Source organism: Littorina saxatilis, linkage group LG12 (assembly GCF_037325665.1).
Source record: "Littorina saxatilis isolate snail1 linkage group LG12, US_GU_Lsax_2.0, whole genome shotgun sequence".
Lineage (NCBI taxonomy): Eukaryota > Metazoa > Mollusca > Gastropoda > Littorinimorpha > Littorinidae > Littorina > Littorina saxatilis.
The window spans coordinates 7,547,527-7,560,598 of record NC_090256.1 but is presented as its reverse complement, the minus strand read 5'-3'; the positions used below and the strand labels follow the sequence as shown (position 1 = coordinate 7,560,598).

Genomic DNA, 13,072 nt, shown 5'->3' with positions numbered 1-13,072 from the left:
GTTGCTTTTCGTGTGTCTGTAAAAAAAGAGAAACGAGACTGTAAAAAACACGGTCGATTTACATGGTATTTTGACTGATGCAAAGTAAAATGTGGCGATGGAAAAGTAGATACAAAAATACAGCATATCACATCGTTTCTTCCATGACCACAGGGTTACACAAGTCAGAAAATGAAGATATTGCATTGACTTCACTTTAAATATTGACAAAAATAATGTGAAAAGAGTAAGTCGAAAAACATTATTTTACTGACCCAAATGAACAGAGAGAGCAGAGCTTAAAAGGAGGTCTCCACCCTACCACCAAAAGGAAATGGATAGCATGAAGAAAGAGAACGTGCATCAAAATATTACTTTTTGAAAAATCAAGAAAGCACAAAGAAAAACGTTCATAATCAATGTTATAGCAGTTCAACCTTGAGGACCAGGAAAGTAGGGTAAACAAACAAAAAAGAAGCATCAACGTATTGAAGCAAGAACAACATGATTAACAGATATTGTGTTTTCAGCGTAACAATAGGGTCCGATATTTAGATGAGACAAGTATAATGCCGACGAGTCGAAGACGAGTCGCATTATACTTGCTCGAGTCTAAATATCGGACCCTATTGCTACGCTGAAAATACAATAGCGATTATATAGCTGTTCTGACCTTGATTTGTTGTTCCAAACTTACAAAATGACAGTTTTTGCGTCGATGCGTTGATCTCAGGTTTGATAGCAGACGCCGTTTCTTATGCGCATTAGTTTTGCGCAGGCGCCACACTGACTTTGGAAAAAAATCGATTCGATAACACAGCTGTTAAACAGCTTCTTATTAGTTCATTCGAATACAACAAAAAGAAGTTTGAGTTTTTTAATTTTGAAAAAGACCACTTATGAAGAAAAAAACCCCACAACATCAACGGAAAACTAGAAACAACTGAAGAACTTGGATGCAACAAAGGGAGGAGAAGAGAACAGCTAATCCGTACAACGCGAGCAGACGGCAAGAAGTTTTCAGTTTGGGTAAATGGCATTTATACTTGTCGCGTCATGAAGCGAATTTTTCAACCTCAGTTATAAACGACCACATGAATTTTAGTGCCATGGGTTGTACATCAATACTTCAGAGGGGAAGTGGGGTATTTAGTGTGGAGTTACGAGATAAGAAAAGCCGAATGCGAAAGTTTGTGTCAGTCGGCAACTCAGCTCACACAGGCACACACAAACGGCTGTTCCGTTTTACTCCCCTGTTTGTACTACATCTTTCAACTTTGTGCATTTTGTGGTGTTTAGGGACAGAACATAATTGGTTTAGTCCTGTTTCATCGGGAAGTTAGCAGAAAAGGGTATGCTATCGACATTTGTAAAGCTAAAAAACATTCCCGAGAAGAATTTCAAGTTGTCAGTGTACTGTTGTCGATCAGTGAAACATCGTGTGGTACAGATGGGTAAACCGGAACCATGCGTCTTTGTTATTGACAATATACTTTTGGATATTGGCAAAAATGGCCGACTTCCGTAGCATTATGCTTTGATGATCGGAAGAGACCATCCAATCACAGCCCCCGAATTCCCCCACGTGTCCATCAGAATTTATATTATAATACGCGTGGGCTTTTTCGCCGAGTGGACGTATCTCCTACCAAACCCCGCCGATTTGGCCCCTGTCCCTCGGTTGTCCCGTAGGAACGGATCGCGCTGAACACGATGCGCCGGGTTAGATTAACGAGTTCGAAAGCGAAATGGCTTTTTGAGGCTTTTCGGCGAGACATTTCGTAGCAGACGAAATATCCCAGCTATCCCATTGGCCGAAAGCGAACGGTCTGACTAAAGACTACGCGACCGCACCCCAGACGAACCTAGCCGTGTGTTTTATTTTTCTGACTTAAAACTCGGTACAAAGTATGATAATGTTGTGAAGATACTGGATATATAAAAAATATTACACGTACATGCTTTAGTTTGAGGCCTCGCAAGGTAGTGCAAGGTCGCGTGCGGTCGCGTGCGGTCGCGTGCGGTCGTGCAGTCTTTAGTCAGACCCAAAGCGGGGACATTACTCGGCTACCAGTAAGTTCGTCACACGGTAGATTCGTCACCGGTCACGGTAACTTCGCCACAGTAGTCCGAGCGCGGCTCTCTCTCTCTCTCTCTCTCTCTCTCTCTCTCTCTCTCTCTCTCTCTCTCTCTCTCCCACCTCCTTCCACCGCTCCCTCTGCTCACATTGAGTTTCTCTGCCTCCTTGACAGTGAGGTACGGGTTGAAGTCGTGTGTGTGTGTGTGTTAGTGAGTGTGTGTGTGTGTGCCGCTGGTGTGTGTGTGAGTGTTTGTGCGTGTGTACGTGTGTGTGTGTGTGTGTGTTTTAGTGAGTGTGTGTGTATGTGCGATGGTGTGTGTGAGTGTTTGTCAGTGCGCCGTGTGTACGTGCGTGTGTGTGTCGTGTGTGTGCGTGCGTGCGTGTCATGGATGTGGGTGTATGTACGTCCGTGTCTCTCTCTCTCTCTCTCTCTCTCTCTCTCTCTCTCTCTCTCTCTCTCTCTCTCTCTCTCTCTCTCTCAGTCTCTCTCACCACAGGCCGCTGTTGAGAACTGCTCAATGAGTAGATCTCGGGTTTTAAAATAACAACGCTCGGACTGTGTCGTCTGAAAACTACTCAGTTGAGAACTGCACACTGAGTACGGATCTCGGGTTTTCAAATAACCTTTCTCTCTCTCCCTCTCTCTCTCTCTCCCTCTCTCTCTCTCTCTAAAAATGTGAATCTTGAATCTCTCCCACAAATCAAACATCTGAAAGCATAAGCTCTTTAGCATAAACACCCGCCCACCCCTGCCGGTAACTTCGTCATAGGTGACGAATCTACCGTGTGACGAACTTACTGGTAGCCCATTACTCGGGGCAGCTGTCAAATCTGCTGTTGCATCGACTCGATATCTATGATCGACAGCTGGATCCTACAACTGGCTCTACAGGTAAATCCCATTTATCAGTCTGTAAAACTTTCTTAAAGTGTTCCTAACCTTGCTGTATTCTGCCACAGGGGTTATACTATAGAGATAGAGAATTTGCAACATTATTCGCCACTTTCTCAGTCTCCCCCGCCATTTTCGTTTGACACGCCACGGCTGAACTGGAGGATTTTCGCTCTTTCAGCGCTGCATTCTTTGGTTGTTTTCTAACCCAGGCATAGGTTGTCATTTAGTTATAATATGTGTTTGAATCATTATACATTTTAGACGTTTTAGATTTCCATTTCGTAAAAATCTATGACCCATGGTATAGGCCATACATGAGGGGGGAGGGAGGGCGGTGCTATTACCTGAAAACAGCACACACACGTGCCATTGGACGTACCTTTATTGGGTGTGTGTGTGTGTGTGTGTGTGTGTGTGTGTGTGTGTACATGACTTTATATGCATGGATGCGTGCACTCGATTGTGTGTGTGTGTGTGTGTGTGTGTGTGTGTGTGTGTGTGTGTGTGTGTGTGTGTGTGTTTGGACCATGTATATTTTCTGTTGTCATTTAGTTATGTACAATATGCGTTTGAATCATTATATATTTTAGACGTTTTAGATTTCCATTTCGTATCTTTACGATGGCTTTTACCTTTAATGCTTCCAACTTTCAAAACGCTGCAAGACTGGGAAGAGATGCGATGCTCAACAAACTGAAATTTGTTGTTTTGATTAAGTTCACACACACTTTTGTCTTGGAACATTGTTTGCATGTATAGCATTTGTTGTTGTTGTTGTAGGTGACAACAACCAGATCACTGGAAGACATACAGGGAGAAAGAGAGATATTTAGAGTTTGTCCTCTGGATATCTGGATATAGCCTCTATACACTCGACAGGTAAATCCCATTTATCAGTCTGTAAAACTTTCTTGAAGTTAAACTTTCTTAAAGTGTTCCAAAACCTTACTGAATTCTGCCACAGGGTTTATAGTAAAGAGAATTTGCAACATTATTTCACCATTCACCACGTTTCTCTCCCCCACCAATTTGATTTTGCCTTGCCACGCCACGGCTCAACTGCAGGATTTTTGCATCGCCGCATTCTTTCGTTGTTTTTCTTTTCTAATTTTTTAACCCAGGCATAGGCCATACAAATGATACACGAGGGGGGGATTTCAAGGAATCTTGCTGAAATCTATTGCATGTGTCAGCCTTCTTTCGGGGTATTTTTTCTAACCTAGAGGCCATACATTGGGTGGGGGGGGGGGGGGGGGGGTTAAAATAATCTTGCTTAGGCCATACATTGGGGGAGGGGGTCTATTACCTGAAAACAGCATAGGGAAAATTGTGTTATGTAGACGTATTTTATGATTTTGCTAATACAAATTTTTTTTTCTCTCCCAGTCCATACATGGAGGGGGAGGGGGTGAACGAATCTTGCTTTTTCTACTTCTCTAACCCATGCATTACATGTGGGGGGGGGGGGGGCATCTTTCTTTTTCTACTTCTCTAACCCATGGCATAGGCCATACATGTGGGGGGGTTCTATTACCTGAAAACAGCATCCACACACACGTGCACACGTTTCATTGGACGTACATTTATTGTGTGTTTGTCTGTGTGTGTGTGTACATGAATGTACATGCATGGATGCGTGCACTCGATTGTATGTGTGTGTGTGTTTGAACCATGTATATATTTTCTGTTGTCATTTACTTATGTTATACTATGCGTTTGAATCATTATATATTTTAGACATCATACTTTTTGTTCGTATCTCCACGATGGCTTTTACCTTTAATGCTTCCAACTTTCAAAGCGCTGCAAGGCTGGGGAGAGATGCGCACTTTCATCACTGTGTGTGATCATTTGGGGGGGGGGGGGGGGGCTGGATTTTTACATCAATGAGCAAACGTATAAAGAGAACATTTTGTTCATGTAGACGTAATCATGCAAACGTCATTCCTGCCAAAACAAATCATTTTTTAGTGTTGCATACTCCTGTGTATAAGGTATAATTTTTTTCTCATTTTCTTCAGATATGGCGTCCCAACGACCAACTCCCTGCGACCTCACTTCAAGACGGTGACCACAACTTGGCCTGTGAAGCGGTACCCCGACTTCGACAAAAACAAAAGCAATCTTTCCAGACCATCATCAACCAATTGTCAGATGCAAAAACCAAAGCGAGCAAAGACTTCACACAACTAAGGCAAAAAAAAAAAATAGGTGTGGTTACGGTAACATAGCCAAAAAAAATAGGGTAGGTAGGTAGGTAGGCAATCACTTTTTTTTTTTTTAACTTTTTTTTCTAATGTGTACAAATTAAACCTACTTGACAGGGAAATAAGTGTGCGACACGGGCGCTTTCGCTTTCATTGCGTTTTTTGCCCTTTTTTTTTTTTTTTTTTTTTGACAAATGTAATAAAAAGTTATAGGATCGGCCCCTAAAAATAGGGTAGGTCGGGTTACCGTAACCACACCTATTTTTTTTTTAGGCCTAACCAATCTTAGGCGTGAAAATCAACGCCTCCAGTCGGCCACCTCATCTTCATCTGCACTACGTTCATCTACTCCCACTGCTGCGCCAAACAACCCTGCGGCAATAGCCAGCTCATCTTCATCTACACTACGTTCATCTACACCCACTGCTGCACCAAACAACCCTGCAGCAATAGCCAGCTAATCTTCATCTGCACTAAGTTCATCTACACCCACTGCTGCACCAAACAACCCTGCAGCGATAGCCAGCTCATCTTCATCTGCACTACGTTCATCTACACCCACCGCTGCACCAAACAACCCTGCAGCAACAGCCAGCTAATCTTCATCTGCACTACGTTCATCTACACCCACTGCTGCACCAAACATCCCTGCAGCAATAGCCAGCTAATCTTCATCTGCACTACGTTCACCTACACCCACCGCTGCACCAAACAACCCTGCAGCAACAAGCACTCCTACAAACACACCAAACCACCTCGACAATGTCGACGTCCTAACGCTCAGTCAAATCATGGATGACGACATGATTGACGCAACACAAAATTCAACACAATCCACATACATGTTTGATGCAACACAAAACGCAACCCAGTCGGGCAGTCCACTTCAGATGACGCAGTCACATCTAGAGAAGCTCTCCAAGCATTGTCTTAGGAATAAACATTCACATTCAACCCATTTTTTCACAACCTTTTCAGAGTCAGTAGTTGCGGGTAAAATCTGATCCCTGTTTTGAATTTTGTGGAATCATTTTGCGACATATCGATAAAATCACGAGACAAAGAACATCAACAAAGACCATATGGGCAATCATGTAAATTTTTGCGGGGGTGTAACGGAGATCGACGTTGTCTTTAGAATAGGAATCACATCATCTTAAACTCTACACACGGTGACAACTGCAACGCGTGTGGCACACAGCATGACAAACAAAAAAGAGCCCCTGCAATGAATACTCCATGCTTAGTCCTATTTATCAGTTTTGGTGGCGCTGATTTGGCAAATGAAATATTTTAATTATGTTGTGCTGGCTTGCAGCCCATGAGAAATATTAAACAAAAGCAAATTTATTTCTTCAGGCCTAACCATCATAATGCCATATAAGCATGGTGATCTGTAAACTTTTGTTCTCTGTGCACAATGCATGTGTAAACATTTTGTTGTTCGCAGAACGCAGAACCAATTTCACATTTTAACCCTTAGGCTGTTTGTCGCGACATATGTCGCGCTACTTTACCCATACTGTCACCTGGTTGTCATGACATATGTTTGCGCTACTGGCTCAGTCTGTTTGGCCGGTTCCGATTACCTCCCATGGATGCGAAAACCTATAATATGACCGTTTTTTGCTATGTAACATGTGTTACAGAATTGCACCAGTGTAAGGGTTAACATTTTATTTTTCACTCACATGTTTGCTGAAGTGTACAAATTTTGTTCCATTTAGTGCTGTTTTTTTCCCCGTCTCAAGACATATATGGTGATGTGTACAACTATTGTTCTCTGGGCACATTTTTTTGCACATTTATGTCCCTCACTTATGTCAATGTAGCCGCTAATTTGTTTAAGTCCAGTCAATAGTACAAACGTTTCATTGTGGGTGACTCGAGCTGTCGGGGTACTGCGACGAGATTTCTTTCCTAATTATATGATTGGTGTTATATATTGTTTTACACATTTTAACTAGCATTCATCATCTTGGTTGAAGCGTGACAAAATGATTTTGTCACATTGATTGAATTCTCAGACTGTCCACATTGACTGAAATCTCAGAAAAGGGCACAATTTAACGCTGTTTTATTCTTTTCCAATTATATGATTTGTTATTGTTCACAGAACCTACTGTATATTTACCACTGGGTTATTTTGCATTCCTATTTGCTGATGTGTAAAACTTTTTTTGTACTGTGCACACTATTTGCTCATTTAATGCTGTGTTTATGTGTTTGTTTCACTCCCATGTGTCATATTTTCTGAGATTTCGGTCAATGTAGCCACTTTTTTTGCTTTGCCGCATTTAGCCTTTCCTTCGTAACTGTCTGCCTTCACCAAGCTGTAGATTCTTGCATTACTTCTTCTTCTTCTTCTGCGTTCGACGGTTCTTGCATTACTAATGGCGAGCAGCTACGCAAGAAAACAAAGAAAGTGTATTCAAGCGCCGAGCCTGGTAAAAAGAAACTATCGCTACATTGACTGAAATTTCAGAAATCGTCACATGTTTGCTGCTGTGTAAATGGTTTGCAGTTCATTGCACATTAAACGCTGCTTTTCTTAGGTTTGATGTTTTATCACATTTTGTTGTTCTGTGTGTGCTAGCGCTTTTTTTTGGGTAACTTTGTCGCAATTACTTCTAAATTTAATATGTTACTGTTGTCACTGCAAACTTGCATTCTCCCAGTAAGGTAATATATTGTACTACGTTGCAAGCCCCTGGAGCAATTTTTTTATTAGTGCTTTTGTGAACAAGAAACAAGTGGCTCTATCCCATCTCCCCCCCTTTCCCCGTCGCGATATAACCTTCGTCGTTGAAAACGACGTTAAACACCAAATAAAGAAAGAAAGAAAGAAAGAATGTTGTCACTGCACAAGTCATGGCCAATCCACCACTGTGCCCTTTTTATATTTAGTCAAGTTTTGACTAAATATTTTAACATCGAGGGGGAATCGAAACGAGGGTCGTGGTGTATGTGCGTGCGTGCGTGTGTGTGTGTGTGTGTGTGTGTGTAGAGCGATTCAGACTAAACTACTGGACCGATCTTTATGAAATTTGACATGAGAGTTCATGGGTATGAAATCCCCGAACGTTTTTTTCATTTTTTTGATAAATGTCTTTGATGACGTCATATCCGGCTTTTCGTGAAAGTTGAGGCGGCACTGTCACGCCCTCATTTTTCAACCAAATTGGTTCAAGTTTTGGTCAAGTAATCTTCGACGAAGCCCGGGGTTCGGTATTGCATTTCAGCTTGGTGGCTTAAAAATTAATTAATGACTTTGATCATTAAAAATCGGAAAATTGTAAAAAAAAATACAAATTTATAAAACGATCCAAATTTACGTTTATCTTATTCTCCATCATTTGCTGATTCCAAAAACATATAAATATGTTATATTTGGATTAAAAACAAGCTCTGAAAATTAAATATATAAAAATTATTATCAAAATTAAATTGTCCAAATCAATTTAAAAACACTTTCATCTTATTCCTTGTCGGTTCCTGATTCCAAAAACATATAGATATGATATGTTTGGATTAAAAACACGCTCAGAAAGTTAAAACAAAGAGAGGTACAGAAAAGCGTGCTATCCTTCTTAGCGCAACTACTACCCCGCTCTTCTTGTCAATTTCACTGCCTTTGCCATGAGCGGTGGACTGACGATGCTACGAGTATACGGTCTTGCTGAAAAATGGCATTGCGTTCAGTTTCATTCTGTGAGTTCGACAGCTACTTGACTAAATATTGTATTATATTCGCCTTACGCGACTTGTTTATATTTAGTCAAGTTTTGACTAAATATTTTAACATCGAGGGGGAATCGAAACGAGGGTCGTGGTGTATGTGTGTGTGTATGTGTGTGTGTATGTGTGTGTGTGTGTGTGTGTGTGTGTGTGTGTGTGTGTGTGTGTGTGTGTGCGTGTAGAGCGATTCAGACCAAACTACTGGACCGATCTTTATGAAATTTGACATGAGAGTTCCTGGGATTGATATCCCCATACGTTTTTTTCATTTTTTTGATAAATGTCTTTGATGACGTCATATCCGGCTTTTCGTGAAAGTTGAGGCGGCACTGTCACGCCCTCATTTTTCAACCAAATTGGTTGAAATTTTGGTCAAGTAATCTTCGAAGAAGCCCGGGGTTCGGTATTGCATTTCAGCTTGGTGGCTTAAAAATTAATTAATGACTTTGGTCATTAAAAATCTGAAAATTGTAAAAAAAAATAAAAATTTATAAAACGATCCAAATTTACGTTTATCTTATTCTCCATCATTTGCTGATTCCAAAAACATATAAATATGTTATATTCGGATTAAAAACAAGCTCTGAAAATTAAATATATAAAAATTATTATCAAAATTAAATTGTCCAAATCAATTTAAAAACACTTTCATCTTATTCCTTGTCGGTTCCTGATTCCAAAAACATATAGATGTGATATGTTTGGATTAAAAACACGCTCAGAAAGTTAAAACAAAGAGAGGTACAGAAAAGCGTGCTATCCTTCTTAGCGCAACTACTACCCCGCTCTTCTTGTCAATTTCACTGCCTTTGCCGTGAGCGGTGGACTGACGATGCTACGAGTATACGGTCTTGCTGAAAAATGGCAGCTACTTGACTAAATATTGTATTTTCGCCTTACGCGACTTGTTTTTATCTCCCAATAAATGTATGGCATTTTGTTCTGTACGCGCGTGCCATTGCACATTGAACACGTTTTTGTTGTTGCTTATTCATAATTAACTCTGTAATTAATGAAGAAGAAAAAATCCCGTGCAGAGCACGGGTATTACTAGTAGCTATATACGCGGCTATCGATTACTCGCAAATCATCCCATGGAGTAGACCTTATAATGACAAGCTGTGTGGCGCTGACCTTTTGTTGACGTCTGAGAGGAGACAAAGAGCGACCAGGCCAGAACACAATGATGGAACAGAAGCTATCGGTCTACTAGAAAACGTGATGAGTCTGCACCTGCTTCTCATCAATCTGTTAATACTGGCATTCACCTCAGATTTCATTCCAGTATCGTCTCCTTGTTATGGGCAGAATATACCTGCGCAGTTTCAGCGGCACAGACGACGCACGGCCTATTATTTATGCCGCGATAGGGATTATGACGAGTACTTGGCCTGTTTTCCTTTCATGCAACGTGTAGCGGGCTGGGATAAACTGCAGTGCGTCGTCGGTCCTGCTGAAGTTACATATGTGAGCGGAGCCCCTTATACACAGTCGTCGGCGAATGTGCGTCTCATCGGAACCGAATTTGCTTGTCTGTTTACGTCTGTGATTTTCCCTTTCAAAATTTATTTCCTGCTGTGTGTGTTTATCTCAGTACCTTCTCAGTCATATACTCAGCTCTGACCCAATGTTAAGCTGGTCTTGTCTTTGGAACTTTCTTGGCGTATCTGTTCATTTCCCTTGTTTTCCTTATTGATTGTCTTTGTGGCTGCATGTTGATGAACCAACATCTGTCTCTCATCTGTATTATAATACTGGCACCCATGTCTGATTTTATGTCAGTATGTCAGTATCGTCTCATCTCTCTCTCTCTCTCTCTCTCTCTCTCTCTCTCTCTCTCTCTCTCTCTCTCTCTTTTCTCTCTCTCTCTCTCTCTTTTTTTTCTCTCTCTCTTTCTCTCTCTCTCTTTTTTCTCTCTATCTCTCTTTCTCTCTCTCTCTCTCTCTCTCTCTCTCTCTCTCTCTCTCTCTCTCTCTCTCTCTCTCTCTCTCTCTCTTCACCAATACGGATTCTTTAAGAACCAAATATTCTTTCCATTTAATGAACTCTATGAACAAATAAACTTGATTCGTATGTTGGTTTTTTTTTTCTTTTTTTTCTTTTCTTTTGTGAATCAGCTTTTTTTTCAATGAGATATTAGGGCTTACAAACGGAGATGCTTTATTTTACGATCTTATAATATCAATAACAGCTCATTATATATTATATTAAGTATACATTATATATCTATGTTATACAAAATATAAAACAGTCAATCAGTTTATTAAATAAAATCTCCCCTCCCAAAAAAAGTTTTTTTTTTTTTTTTTTAAATTAAAACAAATTGCCTATTTTATCCACACACACACACACACACACACACACACACACACACACACACACACACACACACACACACACACACACACACACACACACACATACACAATTCTTTCATATTTAATTTTTCCTTAATTTTTCCTTAATAACTATTTCTTATCTATTCATTTTTTCCTTAGCAGCTATTTATAATGCCCTCATTAAAACAAAATTCAATTTTTTTCCCATTACATTCTTCTTTTCCATTACATTTATATAATTTTAAAACAAATGGTCACATTTTTTTCTTTTTCTTTTTTTTTATATTAAAATAAATAAAATCAAAGTAGATTAAAAAAATATATATATAACAATCTGAAATTACTTCGAAATAAATATCAATTTATTCATCTCATAACTTTCAATTTCAGCTTCTTTTGTTACTATTTTTTTGATTCGTATGTTCTCTTTGTATACAGTTGTTCATTATCGGAATTATGGTTTATTGTGACAAAATCACGAAGATTTGGTTCTGTAACACATTGTTTTGCTGAGCTAATGTATTGTTGCAAAGTATGCTTACTTTGCGTTTATCTTCATTGCTTTACACCCAATTTTGAACACTACCTTATGATCTACAATGCTTCTACACAATGCGCTTCATGTACATAAACTTACATGTTCTACCATTAATGTTTTTATGTAACCTTTTTTTTCCCTAGTCATAGTTATAGTAAAATAGTTTAATCCCTCGCGAGAGCGAGGGCCAGATGCAAAAAAGCATATCTATGCTTATTCTTGTCACCCTCAAAAAATAAAGATTTGTCATTGTCCCCCCTCTCCCCCCCCCCCCCTCTCTCTCTCTCTCTCTCTCTCTCTCGCTCTCTCTCTCTCTCTCTTTCGCTCTCTCTCTTTCTCTCCCCCCTCTCTCCCCCCTCTCTCTCTCTCTCCCTCTCACACTCCCCCCTCTCTCTCTCTCTCCCCCCCATCTCTCTCTCTTGAGACCTGTCTTTGCCTATATGACATTTTGTTATGTTATATGAAGTCTGATATCGCGCGCGTATCTCCAGACTCGGACTCAAGGCGCAGGGATCTATTTATGCCGTGTGAGATGGAATTTTTTACACAATACTTCACGCATTCACATCGACCAGCAGATCGCAGCCATTTCGGCGCATATCCTACTTTTCACGGCCTATTATTCCAAGTCATACTCTATTTTTGTGTACATACATTGTCTTTTTCTGATTTTCTTTTGTTTTAAACTACAGGACACTCGTGTTTCATTTCCTTAAATGTGTCGTTACTCTGACCATCTTTGTATACGTCGAATTCAACCCTCTATTGATCTAAGTCTTTTTTTTTGTTATGTGTCTCATAATTATGTGTATGACTGTCCACTCGTGAGGTCGACATACGTAATATTTTGTTTTGTCAATAACAAAAACACGTTGCAATGACTTACCTTTCTGGGTTTTCTATTCTGTCTCGTTATCATACCCGGCTGTCTGTCTGACTTTCCGATACTGTCTTTGCCTATCGCTGAATTAGCTTTTTGCTTTTCTGGTTTTTCTTGTCCCTGTGTCTTTCTCTCGCTTATTTTCCATCTGCCTCTCATCTATCTGTAAATGCGGGTACTGTCCTCCGGTTTCAGTTCATTATCGCTTATAGGCCCCCCCCCCCCCTCCCCCTTTCTCTCAGAGCCCCCGCCTCTCGTGTACCCTTCATTTGTATCTCTCTCGTTTTGTTTCCATTTACACTCTATTGATTTATCACACACTTCCAAATTCTAGTTGTGATTCCAGCAGCCTTTCTTCCTTGAAAACAGATCAATACATACGTTGTTCGTACAGCCTGTGTGTATTTATTATTATT

The 13,072-nt window shown here is 40.3% G+C and overlaps 1 long non-coding RNA gene across 1 annotated transcript; it reads right to left on the bottom strand.

Moving 5' to 3' along the window:
* Nucleotides 1–7,888: 7,888 nt before the first annotated feature.
* On the bottom strand, nt 7,889–10,383 carry LOC138981168 (uncharacterized). The gene is made up of 2 exons (XR_011460581.1): nt 9,805–10,383; nt 7,889–8,054 (listed from the first exon to the last, which is right to left on the bottom strand). It is a non-coding gene; the product is annotated as an uncharacterized lncRNA (long non-coding RNA).
* Nucleotides 10,384–13,072: the final 2,689 nt, after the last annotated feature.